The 18,525-nt window shown below is 43.8% G+C and overlaps 1 protein-coding gene across 8 annotated transcripts in view; it reads right to left on the bottom strand.

The window, feature by feature from the left end:
* Window positions 1-18,525, bottom strand: part of CDH12 (cadherin 12) — a 1,513,562-nt gene that overhangs the window by 562,346 nt on the left and 932,691 nt on the right. For all 8 annotated transcript variants that reach the window (XM_075314868.1, XM_075314867.1, XM_075314866.1 and 5 more), the window contains one exon: window positions 12,843-12,922. The gene's annotated coding sequence lies outside the window, so the exon portion shown is untranslated. The remainder of the gene's footprint in view (window positions 1-12,842; window positions 12,923-18,525) is intronic.

Here is an 18,525-nt window from a genome sequence, read left to right as displayed (position 1 = left end):
GTAGTAACCCAGTCATTCTGTTGTTAGCAGCGGTAGAGAGAAGATTAACCCTCACTACCGTCACTAACATGGAGATGAGCTGATGACTGCGTGGGACCTCGTATTGGACTACTTCGAAGGGATTTTGGGAATTTAAAAAATGGTAAATGAAGGTTTGTCTGATTTTATTTACAATACAAGTTTGCTGTCTGTGTTTCATTTTGAATCAAGGTGTTTTGAGTGTGTGTTATTTGACTTTACTACAAGTGAATTAATAAAGTCTGGTTTCAAGCGAAGCTGAACTTTATTAATTCAGGGTTTAATGTCACCTGGTAAAAGTCAGATGAGATTAACCCCTTATTACCCAGTTTGCCAACGCACCAGGACAGCTGGACGAACCAGGTAAGCGCTACATATGGCGCATCTAATGGATGCGCCAAATCTGGAGTGGCTGCCAGTTGCTTTACCTTACCCTGTGGGGACAATAACTATGTGCCCCTCCCAGGGGAAGAATACCAACCCCCAGCTGTCTGCTTTATCTAAGTTGACTATCAAAATTGGGGGGACCGCATGAGTTTTTTTTAAATTATTTATTTATTTATTGTACTGCACAATATAGACCCGCCCACCGGCGGCTGTGATTGGTTGCTACTGCAACCAATCATAGGCATCAGTGGGCGGGAAAAGCAGCAAATATGTGATGGAATAATGAGCGGCCTGCATTTTCAAAAGCAGGAGAAGCTGCCAGAGCAGTGTGACAGCCGTGCAGTACCATGCCGGTGATCGGTGAGTATGAGAGAGGGGGTGAGAGGGAGAGACCTACCGACAGACCAACAGAGAAAGAGAGAGACCGACAGAGAGAGAGACCGACAGAGAGAGACTGACTGACTGACCGACAGACAGAGAGAGACAGACAGACAGACAAAGAGAGAGAAAGAGAATTCACCGATGGCTTTCCCATCTGATGCTTCCCTCCCCACTGCCTCGTCCCCCGCCTGGTGCTTCCCTCCCCGCTGCCCAGTGCTTCTTTCCCCCACCGCCTCCCCGCCTGATCCTAAGTTAGGACCGGGCGGGGAACGCAGCACCAGATAGCGGGGAGCGAAGCACAAGGGAGCGAAGGATCCGGGCGGGAGCGTGCATCAGCTGATTGCTTAAAATAGTTGGCATCTTTTTACCACCCGCCTTTTAAACAATCATGCATCCATTTCAGCCTTTTATTCATCCCCCAGACCACTTTGTAGGGTCCAGCAAAGTATGACTCACATTTCCCATTGACTTACATTGGACTCGCTACTCCTAATGAGTAAATACAAGGATACTCGTGGAGTAGTGAGTATCCCGAATACCGTACTATTCGACGAGTACTGAGTAGTAACAAGTATACTCGTTCATCCCTACTAGAGATGAGCGAACTGGTCGCGGTTCGGCTCGAGGTCGGTTTGCCGAACGGAGGTCCCGTTCGAGTTCGGTTTATCGAACGTTCGACGAACCGAACTCGAACCGCATAGGAAACAATGGCAGGCATTCACAAACACATAAAAACACCTAGAAAACACCCTCAAAGGTGTCCAAAAGGTGACAAACAACTCACAACACAACACAAACACATGGGAAAGTGACAAGAACAAATTCTCATGCGAAAACAAAAGAGAGTAACGAGGAAAAAGAGGACGAGACACAGATATAGGCATGGCACGCCCTTCTAAAATCATGTAAAACACCGCAAGGTGAGTCCAAGCGGAGTCTCCCTTTTTTCCAAAAATTGTGCCCCACACACACCCACCCATTCAGTGGCAGCACTTGTACCCTAGTTGTACCCTTTACAGCTAGATTTGCATCAAGCACATTCAAAAATATGCCATTCTGAACCGTCCCCAGGATGACACCAGGGTAGGTAGCAAAGTCTTTCCTGATCCCAGCTCTGTTCATCTTGGATCATTTTTAAAAACAATGTAAGTAGAGGTTACTCCAAGCGGAGTCTCCCTTTTATCCAAAAATTGGGTCACACTGACACCCCATCAGTGGCAGCACTTGTGCCCTAGTTGCAAACAGGATGTTTTGATTTGCATCAAGCACATTCAAAAATACGCCATAATTAACTGTCCCCAGGATGACACCGGGGTAGGTAGCAAAGTCTTTCCTGATCCCAGCTCTGCTCATCTTGGATCATTTTTAAAAACAATGTAAGTAAGGGTTACTCCAAGCGGAGTCTCCCTTTTTTCCAAAAATTGGGCCACACTGATACCCCATCAGTGGCAGCACTTGTGCCCTAGTTGCAAACAGGATGTTTTGATTTGCATCAAGCACATTCAAAAATACGCCATTCTTAACCGTCCCCAGGATGACACCGGGGTAGGTAGCAAAGTCTTTCCTGATCCCAGCTCTGTTCATCTTGGATCATTTTTAAAAAACACAGCAAGCAAGGGTGACTCCAAGCGGAGGCTCCCTTTTTTTCCAAAAATTGTGCCCCACACACACCCACCGATTCAGTGGCAGCACTTGTGCCCTAGTTGTACACTTTACAGCTAGATTTGCATCAAGCACATTCAAAAATACGCCATTCTTAACCGTCCCCAGGATGACACCGGGGTAGGTAGCAAAGTCTTTCCTGATCCCAGATCTGTTCATCTTGGATCATTTTTAAAAACAATATAAGTAAGGGTTACTCCAAGCGGAGTCTCCCTTTTTTTTCCAAAAATTGTGCCCCACACACACCCACCCATTCAGTTTCAGCACTTGTGCCCTAGTTGCAAACAGGATGTTTTGATTTGCATCAAGCACATTCCAAATCCACAAGCATTTACTCTCCCCAGGATGACACAGGGGTAGTAAATTCCTTGTGGATCCATGACTTGTTCATTTTGAAGAACGTTAGTCTGTCCACATTGTCACTGGACAGACGCGTGCGCTTATCTGTCAGCACACACCCAGCAGCACTGAAGACACGTTCAGAGACAACGCTGGCAGCTGGACACGACAAAATCTCAAAGGCGTAAGTGGAGAGCTCTGGCCATTTTTCAAGATTTGAAGCCCAAAATGAGCAAGTCTCCATTTGCAAAGTCATGGCATCGATGTTCATTTGGAGATACTCCTGTATCATCCTCTCCAGCCGTTGACTATGTGTTAGACTTGGTGTCTCTGTTGGCCTTGCAAAGGAGGGTCTAAAAAAATTATGAAAAGATTCCATAAAATTGCTGTTACCAGCCTCAGATACAGTCCTACTGGTACGGGTAGACTGTTGAAGATGACGAGACCGTCCCATGTTTGTCAAGTTACAACTGGGAGATTCACTCCCTGCACCTGCACGGTTGTTTGGTGGAAAATCTGAGCTAAGATCGAGTAACAGCTTCTGCTGATACTCCTGCATACGTGCGTCCCTTTCTATGGCTGGAATTATGTCACAAAATTTGGACTTGTACCGGGGATCTAATAGTGTGGCAAGCCAGTAGTCATCATCACTTCTAATTTTGACAAAACGAGGGTCATGTTGGAGGTAGTGCAGCAAGAAAGCACTCTTGTGTCTTGCGCAGCCATGCGGACCAAGTCAACGCTGTGTTTGTGGCATAGAGGTGCTAACCGTTCTTTCTTCCTCTGACATCTCCCCCCAACCTCTTTCAACTGAAATTTGACCAAGGTCTCCCTCATCCGCTGAGTCTTCCATGTCCATGGACAGTTCGTCCTCCATTTCTTGATGTTCTCCTGCACCTTCCTCAACATTTCGCCTGCTACCATGCGCCCTTGTTGATCCCTGTCCCCCATGGTCCCATGCCTACCGCGTTGGTGATGATGAACGTCAGGACCTTGGAGATGTTGTTATGTTTTGCGCATATGAATCCTCCTGTAGTTCCTCCCCTTCCTGTTCTCCCACCCCCTGACTCTGAATAGTGTTTAGCGTGTGCTCCAGCATGTAAATGACTGGAATTGTCATGCTGATAATGGCATTGTCAGCGCTAAACATATTCGTCGCCATGTCGAAACTGTGCAGAAGGGTGCATAGGTCCTTGATCTGAGACCACACCATCAGGGTGATCTGCCCCACTTCTGCATCTCGTTGGCCCAGGCTATACGTCATGACGTATTGCACCAGGGCTCGACGATGCTGCCACAGTCGCTGTAACATGTGGAGAGTCGAATTCCAGCGTGTCGGCACATCGCATTTCAGGCGATGAACCGGCAGGCCGAAAGACTTCTGGAGCGATGCAAGTCGCTCAGCTGCGGCGCTTGAACGGCGGAAGTGAGCAGACAGTTTTCCTGCCCTGGTTAGAAGGCCATCTAGGCCGGGATAGTGTGTTAAAAATTGGTGGACAACAAGGTTCAACACGTGAGCCATACAAGGTACGTGTGTCACCTTGCCCAGGCGAAGGGCCGCACCCAGGTTTGCAGCATTGTCGCACACGGCCTTACCAGGCTGCAGGTTGAGTGGAGACAACCATTTAGTAAACTCGGACCGCAGAGCTGACCACAACTCCTCAGCTGTGTGACTCTTATTCCCAAGACATGTCAAGCTAAAGACCGCCTGATGACACTGCGCTCTGCTGCCAGCATAGTAATGAGGGGTGCGTGATTCCTTCTGCGCAGTGAGAACGCTGGTGGCCTGACCAGCAGAACTTGGACAGACAGAGGATTGACACACAAGTCATGGAGACGGCAAGACTTGTGCAGCAGACCCTTCACCATCTATCACCATAGTTACCCAGTGCCCAGTGAGCGACATGTAACGTCCCTGTCCATGCTTACTGGTCCAAGTATCGGTGGTGAAATGCACCCGTTGACACACAGAGTTTCTCAAGGAAGCGGTGATGTTGTGTGCGACATGCTGGTGTAGCGCGGGCACACTTTCTTAGAGAAGTAGTGGCGACTGGGCATCTGGTACTGGAGCACAGCGACAGACATAAGGTCTCTAAAATCCTGTGTGTCCACCAGGCGGAAAGGCAGCATTTCGGTAGCCAAGAGCTTACAGAGGGATAAAGTCAACCTCTTAGCTTTGTCATGGGTCACAGGAAATGGCCTTTTATTTGTCCACATCTGAGGGACAGAGATCTGGCTGCTGTGTGTAGACGGTGTTGAGTACGGTGTCCCTTGAAAAATGCAGGTTGGTGAGGAAAGTGCAGTCGGAGACATGATGTTGCCTTCATCCAACGTTGGTGCTATCGATGTCTGAGAGAGCTGTAAACACGCACTTGTTTCCCCTTCCAAACCAACTGACGACCTACCAAGCAAACTGCCTGTTGCGGTTACAGTGGTGGAAGTTGTGCGTGGAAAACCAGGTGTGACAGCTGTCCCCACAGTCCTAGAAGATGACGAGCGCGCGGATGCACTCGAAGGGGCAGGCCGTGGATGGTTCGCTCCGCTAGGCCGCATTGCAGCACGGTGAGCTTCCCACTGGGACCTATGATATTTATTCATGTGACGATTCATGGAAGAAGTTGTCAAACTGCTGAGGTTTTGACCTCTACTAACAGAATCACGACAAATTTTACACATCACATAATTTGGGCGATCTTTTTCTATGTCAAAAAAGGACCAGGCTAGGCAAGGCTTAGAGGGCATGCGACCTGCTGAGCCCCCCCGACTAGTGCTCAGAGGCAGAGTGGTGGCTGATGATGCAGTTGAAGACGTGCTACCAGTGCTCCGACTCTGTCCAGGAAGGCGCAAGGTAACTTCGTCGTCGGTTGCATCCTCCTCCACCGTCTCTGTTGACCTCCTTGAGTGCCTGACTGTGGGTTGACAGTAGGTGGGATCTAGAACTTCCTCATCAATTGTTGTGTTTGCACTCCCCTCACCCTCAGACCGAGCCTCTTCTTGCCCTGACCGAATATTTAAGTTGTCATCCCAATCTGGTATCTGCGTCTCGTCGTCATCAGTATGTTCCTCATTGTCTATAACCACAGGTGTTACAGTTTGTGACAAAGGGTCAACATTATGCTCAGAAACTTGGTCCTCATGGCCTGAATCAGAGTCACAAAGGTTCTGGGCATCACTGCAGACCATTTCCTGGTCTGTACTCACTGTAGCTTGGGAGCAGACCTCTGATTCCCAGGCTATAGTGTGACTGAACAGCTCTGCAGACTCAGGCATCTCAACTCCACCATACTGTGCAGGGCTGATGGAGACTTCAGAGCTGGGAGAAAGCAAGTTTGATTGGGATGACAACTCAGAGGACTGGTGTTTTTTGGATGCGGTAGTTGAGGTGGCTGAGAGGGCACTTGTTGGACCACTTGAGATCCATTCAAGCATTTTCCTTTTTTGGCCATCATCTACCTTTGTTCCTGTTGTTCGTGTCCGTAAAACAGGGAGCACATCGGATTGTCCATGGTAAGTAGTAGACATCTTACTTTTGCTGGTAGATGGTCTATCTTCAGCAGATGTTAATGGAGCTTTGCCACCTTCCCGACGGACAAACCCTTTTTTTCCTTTTCCAACACGCCTCTTCCCCTTTCCACCAGCATCTGTCATTTTGCCACTCATGTTGATTGCGACAAGATTGTGCACTTAAAATGTGGTAGTAAAAATTGAGAGGTGGTGTAGATTGCAGCGGTGGTCTAGCTTTATTAACAGCAGAATAATAAAGAATAATTATACCTGACAATGCAACTACGGCCCTTAAACTGGCAGCATAAATTGCTAGTATAATGGCTTAGTAACAATGAGTTTTAGTGTACAATGCAGGCAGACAGGCTGCAAATATCTTTGCACTACTGGGGCAATACAGCAGTCCAACAGCCACGTTTAGGATGCCACTAAGTTCACTCAGTGTTTGCTAGTATAATGGCTTAGTAACAATAAGTCTTAGTGTGCAATGCAGGCAGACGTGCTGCAAATATCTTTGCACTTCTGGGGCAATACAGCAGGCCAACAGCCACGTTTAGGATGCCACTAAGTTCACTCAGTGTTTGCTAGTATAATGGCTTAGTAACAATGAGTTTTAGTGTGCAATGCAGGCAGACGTGCTGCAAATATCTTTGCACTGGTGGGACTATACAGAAGTCCAATAGCCACGTTTATGATGCCACTAAGTTCACTCAGTGTTTGCTAGTATAACGGCTTAGTAACAATGAGTTGAAGTGTGCAATGCAGGCAGACATGCTGCAAATATCTTGGCACTAGTGGGACTATACAGAAGTCCAATAGCCACGTTTAGGATGCCACTAAGTTCACTCAGTGTTTGCTAGTATAATGGCTTAGTAACAATGAGTTGGAGTGTGCAATGCAGGCAGATGTGCTGCAAATATCTTTGCACTAGTGGGACTATACAGAAGTCTAATAGCCACGTTTAGGATGCCACTAAGTTCACTCAGTGTTTGCTAGTATAATGGCTTAGTAACAATGAGTTGGAGTGTGCAATGCAGGCAGACGTGCTGCAAATATCTTTGCACTAATGGGACTATACAGAAGTCCAATAGCCACGTGTAGGATGCCACTAAGTTCACTCAGTGTTTGCTAGTATAATGGCTTAGTAACAATGAGTTGGAGTGTTCAATGCAGGCAGACGTGCTGCAAATATCTTTGCACTAGTGGGACTATACAGAAGTCCAATAGCCACGTTTAGGATGCCACTAAGTTCACTCAGTGTTTGCTAGTATAAAGGCTTAGTAACAATGAGTTGGAGTGTGCAATGCAGGCAGACGTGCTGCAAATATCTTTGCACTAGTGGGACAATACAGAAGTCCAATAGCTACGTTTAGGATGCCACTAAGTTCACTCAGTGTTTGCTAGTATAATGGCTTAGTAACAATGAGTTGGAGTGTGCAATGCAGGCAGACGTGCTGCAAATATCTTTGCACTAGTGGGACTATACAGAAGTCCAATAGCCACGTTTAGGATGCCACTAAGTTCACTCAGTGTTTGCTAGTATAATGGCTTAGTAACAATGAGTTGGAGTGTGCAATGCAGGCAGACATGCTGCAAATATCTTTGCACTAGTGGGACTATACAGAAGTCCAATAGCCACGATTAGGATGCCACTAAGTTCTCTCAGTGTTTGCTAGTATAATGGCTTAGTAACAATGAGTTGGAGTGTGCAATGCAGGCAGACGTGCTGCAAATATCTTTGCACTAGTGGGACTATACAGAAGTCCAATAGCCATGTTTAGGATGCCACTAAGTTCACTCAGTGTTTGCTAGTATAAAGGCTTAGTAACAATGAATTGGAGTGTGCAATGCAGGCAGACGTGCTGCAAATATCTTTGCACTAGTGGGACTATACAGAAGTCCAATAGCCACGTTTAGGATGCCACTAAGTTCACTCAGTATTTGCTAGTATAATGGCTTAGTAACAATGAGTTGGAGTGTGCAATGCAGGCAGACGTGCTGCAAATATCTTTGCACTAGTGGGACTATACAGAAGTCCAATAGCCACGTTTAGGATGCCACTAAGTTCACTCAGTGTTTGCTAGTATAATGGCTTAGTAACAATGAGTTGGAGTGTGCAATGCAGGCAGACGTGCTGCAAATATCTTTGCACTAGTGGGACTATACAGAAGTCCAATAGCCACGATTAGGATGCCACTAAGTTCACTCAGTGTTTGCTAGTATAATGGCTTAGTAACAATGAGTTGGAGTGTGCAATGCAGGCAGACGTGCTGCAAATATCTTTGCACTTGTGGGACTATACAGAAGTCCAATAGCCACGTTTAGGATGCCACTAAGTTCACTCAGTGTTTGCTAGTATAATGGCTTAGTAACAATGAGTTGGAGTGTGCAATGCAGGCACACGTGCTGCAAATATCTTTGCACTAGTGGGACTATACAGAAGTCCAATAGCCACGTTTAGGATGCCACTAAGTTCACTCAGTGTTTGCTAGTATAATGGCTTAGTAACAATGAGTTGGAGTGTGCAATGCAGGCAGACGTGCTGCAAATGTCTTTGCACTAGTGGGACCATACAGAAGTCCAATAGCCACATTTAGGATGCCACTAAGTTCACTCAGTGTTTGCTAGTATAATGGCTTACTAACAATGAGTTGGAGTTTTCAATGCAGGCAGACGTGCTGCAAATATCTTTGCACTAGTGGGACTATACAGAAGTTCAATAGCCACGTTTAGGATGCCACTAAGTTCACTCAGTGTTTGCTAGTATAATGGCTTAGTAACAATGAGTTGGGGTGTGCAATGCAGGCAGACGTGCTGCAAATATCTTTGCACTAGTGGGACTATACAGAAGTCCAATAGCCACGTTTAGGATGCCACTAAGTTCACTCAGTGTTTGCTAGTATAATGGCTTAGTAACAATGAGTTGGAGTGTGCAATGCAGGCAGACGTGCTGCAAATATCTTTGCACTAGTGGGACTATACAGAAGTCCAATAGCCACGTTTAGGATGCCACTAAGTTCACTCAGTGTTTGCTAGTATAATGGCTTAGTAACAATGAGTTGGAGTGTGCAATGCAGGCAGACGTGCTGCAAATGTCTTTGCACTAGTGGGACCATACAGAAGTCCAATAGCCACGTTTAGGATGCCACTAAGTTCACTCAGTGTTTGCTAGTATAATGGCTTACTAACAATGAGTTGGAGTTTTCAATGCAGGCAGACGTGCTGCAAATATCTTTGCACTAGTGGGACTATACAGAAGTTCAATAGCCACGTTTAGGATGCCACTAAGTTCACTCAGTGTTTGCTAGTATAATGGCTTAGTAACAATGAGTTGGAGTGTGCAATGCAGGCAGACGTGCTGCAAATATCTTTGCACTAGTGGTACTATACAGAACTCCAATAGCCACGTTTAGGATGCCACTAAGTTCACTCAGTGTTTGCTAGTATAATGGCTTAGTAACAATGAGTTGGAGTGTGCAATGCAGGCAGACGTGCTGCAAATATCTTTGCACTAGTGGGACTTTACAGAAGTCCAATAGCCACGTTTAGGATGCCACTAAGTTCACTCAGTGTTTGCTAGTATAATGGCTTAGTAACAATGAGTTGGAGTGTGCAATGCAGGCAGACGTGCTGCAAATATCTTTGCACTACTGGGGCAATACAGCAGTCCAACAGCCACGTTTAGGATGCCACTAAGTTCACTCAGTGTTTGCTAGTATAATGGCTTAGTAACAATGAGTTGGAGTGTGCAATGCAGGCAGACGTGCTGCAAATATCTTTGCACTTGTGGGACTATACAGAAGTCCAATAGCCACGTTTAGGATGCCACTAAGTTCACTCAGTGTTTGCTAGTATAATGGCTTAGTAACAATGAGTTGGAGTGTGCAATGCAGGCAGACGTGCTGCAAATATCTTTGCACTAGTGGGACTATAAAGAAGTCCAATAGCCACGTTTAAGATGCCACTAAGTTCACTCAGTGTTTGCTAGTATAATGGCTTAGTAACAATGAGTTGGAGTGTGCAATGCAGGCAGACGTGCTGCAAATATCTTTGCACTAGTGGGACAATACAGAAGTCCAACAGCCATGTTTAGGATGCCACTAAGTTCACTCAGTGTTTGCTAGTATAATGGCTTAGTAACAATGAGTTGGAGTGTACAATGCAGGCAGACGTGCTGCAAATATCTTTGCACTAGTGGGACTATACAGAAGTCCAATAGCCACGTTTAGGATGCTACTAAGTTCACTCAGTGTTTGCTAGTATAATGGTTTAGTAACAATGAGTTGGAGTGTGCAATGCAGGCAGACGTGCTGCAAATATCTTTGCACTAGTGGGACTTTACAGAAGTCCAATAGCCACGTTTAGGATGCCACTAAGTTCACTCAGTGTTTGCTAGTATAATGGCTTAGTAACAATGAGTTGGAGTGTGCAATGCAGGCAGACGTGCTGCAAATATCTTTGCACTAGTGGGACTATAAAGAAGTCCAATAGCCACGTTTAGGATGCCACTAAGTTCACTCAGTGTTTGCTAGTATAATGGCTTAGTAACAATGAGTTGGAGTGTGCAATGCAGGCAGACGTGCTGCAAATATCTTTGCACTTGTGGGACTATACAGAAGTCCAATAGCCACGTTTAGGATGCCACTAAGTTCACTCAGTGTTTGCTAGTATAATGGCTTAGTAACAATGAGTTGGAGTGTGCAATGCAGGCAGACGTGCTGTAAATATCTTTGCACTAATGGGGCAATACAGCAGTCCAACAACCACGTTTAGGATGCCACTAAGTTCACTCAGTGTTTGCTAGTATAATGGCTTAGTAACAATGAGTTGGAGTGTACAATGCAGGCAGACGTGCTGCAAATATCTTTGCACTAGTGGGACAATACAGAAGTCCAACAGCCACGTTTAGGATGCCACTAAGTTCACTCAGTGTTTGCTAGTATAATGGCTTAGTAACAATGAGTTTTAGTGTGCAATGCAGGCAGACGTGCTGCAAATATCTTTGCACTAATGGGGCAATACAGCAGTCCAACAGCCACGTTTAGGATGCCACTAAGTTTCCTCAGTGTTTGCTAGTATAATGGCTTAGTAACAATGAGTTTGAGTGTGCAAAGGGCAGGAGGGTACAGTGGCAGGTTTGTGGGTCTCTGGGTAGAGGAAAGGAAGCCTGCTTTTCTATCCCTCCTAAAGGGGAAATGCAGCGAGGAAATCCCTGACCTTAGCTACACAGATGCTGTCATCTTGTGTAGCTGTTAAACTCTGTTTTTAACTCTGTCACCTATGGCTCTGACCCTGCTGGTATGAGCCCTTAAAAGGACTGATAGAAAGTGCTATCCCTAAGCTGTCCAGCTCTGTGTATGGAGCGTATACAGCAGTATCAGCGATAGGAGCTGCGCCATTGATGTCTGACACCAAGGTTGCAGAAGGCAGATAATGGCGTGCTGGAGGATAATGTCTGGTTTTATAATGCAGGGACATGTGACATGGACGCCCTATCACAAATGCCGTTGCTTCTCAGGCTAAAAGTCCACTTAGCTGTGTGTGTGTCTGGGATTGGCTGACATGATGGCCCGCCCCACTACACGCGCGCGCTTAGGGAAGGAAGACAAGGAAAAAAAAAAAAAATGGCGATCGCCATTATACATACAGCAGTGATCTGAATGCACTGTTCCCGCACACTAAACACTGAAATGTCATAATAGTGTGAGTCACAGAGTGACTTACACTATTACAGCGGAAAGCCAGCTAGGAATTAGCTGGTTTTTTGCTGCTAGAACCGTTCTCGAACGTATCTAGAACTATCGAGCTTTTGCAAAAAAGCTCGAGTTCTAGTTCGATCTAGAACAGCCCCCAAAATCACTCGAGCCACGAACTGGAGAACCACGAACCGCGAACCGCGCTCAACTCTAATCCCTACTCATGAATCATTGACTTTTGAAATTTTCATGCCAGTTTCATGCAACTCAGTCAAAATGGGCAGAGCTTAAGCATGGCAGGGGGAATGGGAGCATGATGCCATGCCTGGAATAAGGTCTGTGAAATTATTATGGGGGCTCATGCCAAATGCTAGTCACTGCTGATTCATTAAAAATACACAATTCTTACTTAGTAAGGCACATTTTACTCCATGAACGCCCTCATCAACACCAGCACTGATGGATAAGGGTATATTTTTCTAAACAGCTGCATACTTGTATTCTTAGTATGGAGCTAGCCCAGCATAAAACATTGAAGCAAAAAATTGCAGTCTTTTGTCCAGTTTCATAGGAGTAGTTAAATGAGATTAGAAACACTTGGCTGCCTTCTTTTAGAAATAGCTTCATTATTGTTCATATGGGACTAAGTTATAATACGAAATACAGTTCATTTACAAACATGGTGCTGTTTCTGTAAGAATTATTCATGTTTTCAAATCTCCCCCAATCATGTCCCTATTACAGCGAGACCTATTGTATGTCTATTTAGTTAATCAAAATGAATACTTAATATTCACTGTTATAGAAAAAGGTATATATACGCCCTCACATATAACATATGAGCAATGTACTTACATAGTTATATAGATAGATTCCCTTTCGGCATGACTTCACACAGTATTTTGCTTCTCCACTTGAAAAGGGTAATGTGTATGCTGATAAAAAGAAAGATATACTTGTGTTACATGGGACTAAATTAGCACATGCACACATTCTCTAGGCATGCTGCAGCTGTTCAACTGTTATTGAGCTACAGGTGCGTTAATATGCTATTTTATTTTCAAGTAAGGTAGTGTGTGGATGCCAAGCCATAAGAAGGTAGAGAATTTCTGATGAAAATACTTGCTGGAAAGCGGTTATTGTATTACTATTCTAAGTATGAGATTCAGCAAAATATATCAATATGTATCTGTCACAAGGGAGTTGGAACAGACTGATGATCTGCACAGCACTAGAGAAGATAATAAACTGCATGTCTTCAAGTATCTATTGCACAAAATCAAGGGGAATCTAAGTAATAATGGGATTATAAGGTTCTCGGTGGTACAGAGCTTCTGTTTAGCATTGTGCTCAGATGATTGAAGCTCAAAATGTAGACAGCAAAATTCTCCGGTGATTGAACTGTATATTGTTTTAACAAATGTTATCAAATAGAAACTTAAAAAAATGACCGTTTCACAATTTCATAATAATCTACCTCCAAAGCAGAACACTATTTTTAACATATGTTAGAAGTTACTCCAATCACAAGCTTCGCTGCAGAGAACAGATGGAGCTAGTAATCAGGAGGGTGACGTTTTATTGAAGACATGTTTTTTAATCCCACACTATGTCCTAAGGAAGCAGAAATGTCTGTTTGTTTGCTTTAAAAGTTTTTTTTTTCTTCCTCTGCAGAAGTAATAAGCAATCGTACTTAACATCATTACTTATACCTACATATCAGAAAATAACAGTAAACCTAAGTAAATATGATTACCAGATGTATCATCACAAGAGATAACACCAAGCAAGTTGATCACTGAGTAAACCATTATAAATGTACTTTTGACTTCTTCACCCCCAGGCGATTTTCCGTTTTTTTATTTTCCTCCTCTTCCTTCAGGAGCTATACCCTTTTTATTTTTCTGTCAATATACAAGTATCAGGGCTTTTTTTTTGTGGGTTGAGTTGTACTTTAAAGGACGCCATTTATTTTACCATATAGTGTACTGGAAAATTGGAAGAAAATTCCAGTGCTTAGAAACTGCAAAAAAAGCTTCCTGTATCCCTAATTAATTCCATCACCTGTTTGAGTCACATATTTAGATACCATTCCTGGCCACCAGAGGGAGTTCCACACCAGCACCCACTCAGATGACATTCACAAAAACTGACATTTACAGCAGGATTGTAATGACAAACACAGGGGCCTTCAGCTTACCCCTGGCTGTCATGTCAAACAATCAGCTTCCAGCAATCACATCACAGATTTGCTGAAGGAAGCAGAAAGTGACAGCAGAATTCAACTGGTAAACAGCCATGGGCAAATCTTCAACTCACCTGTGGCTGTTAGAGGCACATGATGGCTAATTAAAATCTGCCATCATGTGCAGGGAATGATGCAGACTTGGTGTCTGAGCCCTCATCAAAGGCAAAGGCTTGACTTTTGACATACACTACAGTAAAAATGTTTAGGGTTGCTTAAATATTTCCTTATTTTTGAAATAAAAGCACTTTTTTTTCAATGAAGCTAACTTTAAATTAAACAGAAATACACTTTATACATTGTTAATGTAATAAATGATTATTCTAGCTGCAAACGTCTGGTTTTGAATGCAATATTTACATAGGTACTGTATATAGAGGCCTATTTCCAACAACCAGCACTTCAGTGTTCTAATGGTACATTGTGTTTGCAAACTGTGTTAGAAGACTAATGGATGTTTAGAAATCCCTTCAAAACCCTTGTGCAAGTATGTTAGCACAGCTGAAAACAATTTTGCTGATCAGAGAAGCTATAAAACTGACCTTCCTTTGAGCTAGTTGATAATCTGGAACATTATATTTGTTGGTTCCATTAAATTCTCAAAATGGCCAGAAAAAGAGACCTTTCATGTGAAACGCGACAGTCTATTCTTGTTCTCCTCCTTCAGAGAGCACAAACAGGCTCTAACCAAAGTAGAAAGAGAAGTGGGAGGCCCCACTGCACAACTGAGCAACAAGACAAGTACATTAGAGTCTCTAGTTTGAAAAATTAACGCCTCACAGGTCCTCAACTGGGAACTTCTTTAAATAGTACCCGCAAAACGCCAGTGTCAATGTCTACAGTGAAGAAGCTACTCAGGGATGCTGGTCTGCAAGGTAGAGTGGCAAAAAAAAGCCATATCTGGACTGGTTAATAAAAGGAAAATATTAATATGGGTAAAAGAACACAGACATTGGACAGAGGAAGATTGGAAAAAAGTGTTATGGGTAGACAAATCGAAGTTTGAGATGTTTGGATCACACAGAAGAACATTTCGATAAGAAAAATCTGTGGAAAGAGAAGCGCAATAGGGTCTTACCCCAGTAGGTAAGGGGTCTGAGATGAGCAATCCTACTCACCAAAGATGGTTGTGAAAGTCACAACTCCTATGCAAGCATGTAGCTCCAATCACGGCAGCGGTCCCCAATTTGGCAGACAACAGAGAACAGTAGAGAAGGGTTTCAATACCGCGCCAATGATCGACAATCCGGGAGTGTCAGATTAATGTTTCTTTATTTCATGCACAGGTCAGGTCAACGCGTTTCAAGAGGCTCTGCTCTCTTCATCAGGACAACAGAGAACAGTAGAGAAGGGTTTCAATACCGCGCCAATGATCGACAATCAGCTTGTCCTGATGAAGAGAGCAGAGCCTCTTGAAACGCGTTGACCTGACCTGTGCATGAAATAAAGAAACATTAATCTGACACTCCCGGATTGTCGATCATTGGCGCGGTATTGAAACCCTTCTCTACTGTTCTCTGTTGACAGAAGAACATTTGTGAGATGCAGAACTACTGAAAAGATGCTGGAAGAGTGCCTGACACCATCTGCCAAGCATGGTGGAGGTAATGTGATGGTCTGCAGTTGCTTTGGTGCTGGTAAAGTGGGAGATTTGTACAATGTAAAAGGGATTTTGAATAAGGAAGGCTATCACTCCATTTTGCAATGCCATTCCATACCCTGTGGACAACGCTTGATTGGAGCCAATTTCATCCTACAACAGGACAATGACCCAAAGCACACCTCCAAATTATGCATGAACTATTTAGGGAAGAAGCAGGCAGCTGGTATTCTATCTGTAATAGAATGGTTAGCACAGTCACCAAATCTCAACCCTATTGAACTGTTGTGGGAGCAGCTTGACCATATGGTACGAAAAAAGTGCCCATCAAGCCAATTCAACTTGTGGGAGGGGCTTCTGGAAGCATGCTGCGAAATATCTCCAGATTACCTCAGCAAATTAACACCTAGAATGCCAAAGGTCTGCAAAGCGCAATTATTGCCAAGGGAGCATTCTGTGATGAAAGGAAAGTTTGAAGGAAAAAATTATTATTTCAAGTAAAAATCATTATTTATAACCTAGTCAATTTCTGGACTATATTTTCTATTAATTGTGCAGCTCAATTGATAAATAAACCTATGATTTTTAAAGGAAAAGACAAAATTGTCTGGGTGACCCCAAGTTTTTGAACTGTAGTGTATATATATGTCAAAAGTTGTGAAGGGGTTAAAATATATCAGCTTTTTTTCTCTTGCTCCTTTCAGTCTTGTTCAACTCTATTGCCTCCAGCATCTCACTTACAGTGCTTCATCTCACACTGGGGCTTGGGAGCCACATGTGGCTCATGGACCCTGGATGTGTGCCTTGCATCTGTCTGCTACCTAAATGCATTATGATCAGGTTTAACAGACTGCTATAAAGTGAAGGTCTCCAGGTGGTGAATTATTTGAGTAGCTCCACTTAGAAGAGCACTCTAGATACCCATATACTTGGAGAAAAGAAAAATATTGTAATCTACAGATGAATTGATATTGTCCCTTAAAGGTGTTTCAAACCCTTAATGACCACGGGCAGTAATATTAGGTCCCTGCGGTCATAGTATTAATCCCCACATATTGCTGTGGGCTGCAGGCAGGGATCCGTGCACATGTCAGCTGATTTGTACAGCTGACATGTGTGCCTCGCAGGTAATAATAGAATCTCTATGCACCCATACCTGTTAACCCCTTAAATGGCACTGTCAAGATGTGACAGCACCATTTTAATGGCGATCGCGGTAGAAGTTGACTCACCGCCCAATACCGGAAGTCACATGACGTGATTACGTGGATCCGGTGGTTGTCGTGGTTGCACAGGGTCATGTGATGACTCCTGTAGCTCACAGGACTCAGGTCCTTTAATCAGCAGCTGAGTACTGCCAGTTATGAGAGGTGATCATTTCTCCCGGTCTGAGTGGTGCTGTTCTGATAAGGAGAAATGAATGAGCAATCATACAGCTGATCCCTATAGTCCCCTAGAGGGACTAGTAAAATATGAAAAGTTTTGAAAAATTGAAAAAAATAAAGAAACCTAAAAGTTCAAATCACCCCCTTTCACCCCATTGAAAATTAAAGGGTTAAAAAAATAAAAAATATACACACATTTGGTATTGCCGTGTTCAGAAATGCCTGATCTATCAAAATAAAAAATCAACTAATCTGATCAGTAAACGGCGTAGTGGCAAAAAATCCAAATTTAGCATTTGTAATTTTTTTGCCACTTACGTTTTTGCCACTTACGTTTTTTGGTCACCGCAAATTTTGCGCAAAATGCAATAATAGAAATTAAAATGTAGCATCAGCGCAATAATTGTACCGTTAAAAAGTCAGCCTGAGATGCAAAAAATAAGCCATCACTGAGCCATAGATCTCAAAAAATGAGAATTCTATGGGTCGCGGAAAAAGGCGCAAAACATGCCACTTTTTCGGACAAAATTCTGATTTTCTTTTAGCCATTTAGATAAAAGTAAACCTATTCATATTTGGTGTTTATGAACTTGCACTAACCTTAGGCATTACACCAACACATCAGTTTTACCATATAATGAACATAGTGAATCTAATATCTCAAAAACAATAGTGCAACTGCACTTTTGCCTATATTGTAAAACTGATAGTTTCATTTAAAAGTACAGCTCGTTGTGCAAAAAATTACCCCTCATATGACCAGATTGACTGAAAAATAAAAACGTTACTTCTCTTGGAAGGATGGCGAAAAAAATGGAAAGCGCAAAATAGGCCGGTCATGAAGGGGTTAAGCTGGATTCAATAGTGTTTTCAGTGCACTTGATGTAAGAATACTGAATGGAGTTAAAGTGGGCACTCCCAGATGTTAGTATACCGCCAATAAGGGAAAAGGGCACAAGGTTACAATGTGTTTTTGTAGGAAAGCTTTAGTTGTCTTTGTCTGCTGCTGGGATAATGGCGATCGCCATTTTTTTTTTTCTGTTCTTCCTTCCCTACCTAAGCCCGCGTGTAGTGGGACGGGCCAGCATGTCAGCCAATCCCAGACACACACACAGTTAAGTGGACTTTTAGCCAGAGAAGCAACGGCATGTGTGATAGGATGTCCATGTCACATGTCCCTGCATTATAAAAACGGACATTTTGTTCCAGCACGGCATTATCTGCCTTCTGCGTCTGGGTGTCAGTCACTTCTCACGCAGCTCCTGTCGCCGATACTGCTGTGTACGCTCTACACATAGCGCTATTCAG

Source organism: Anomaloglossus baeobatrachus, chromosome 6 (genome assembly GCF_048569485.1).
Source record: "Anomaloglossus baeobatrachus isolate aAnoBae1 chromosome 6, aAnoBae1.hap1, whole genome shotgun sequence".
NCBI classification, from domain to species: Eukaryota; Metazoa; Chordata; class Amphibia; order Anura; family Aromobatidae; genus Anomaloglossus; species Anomaloglossus baeobatrachus.
Note: the sequence above shows the minus strand (reverse complement) of the source record. Positions and strands in the feature narration are given on the sequence as shown.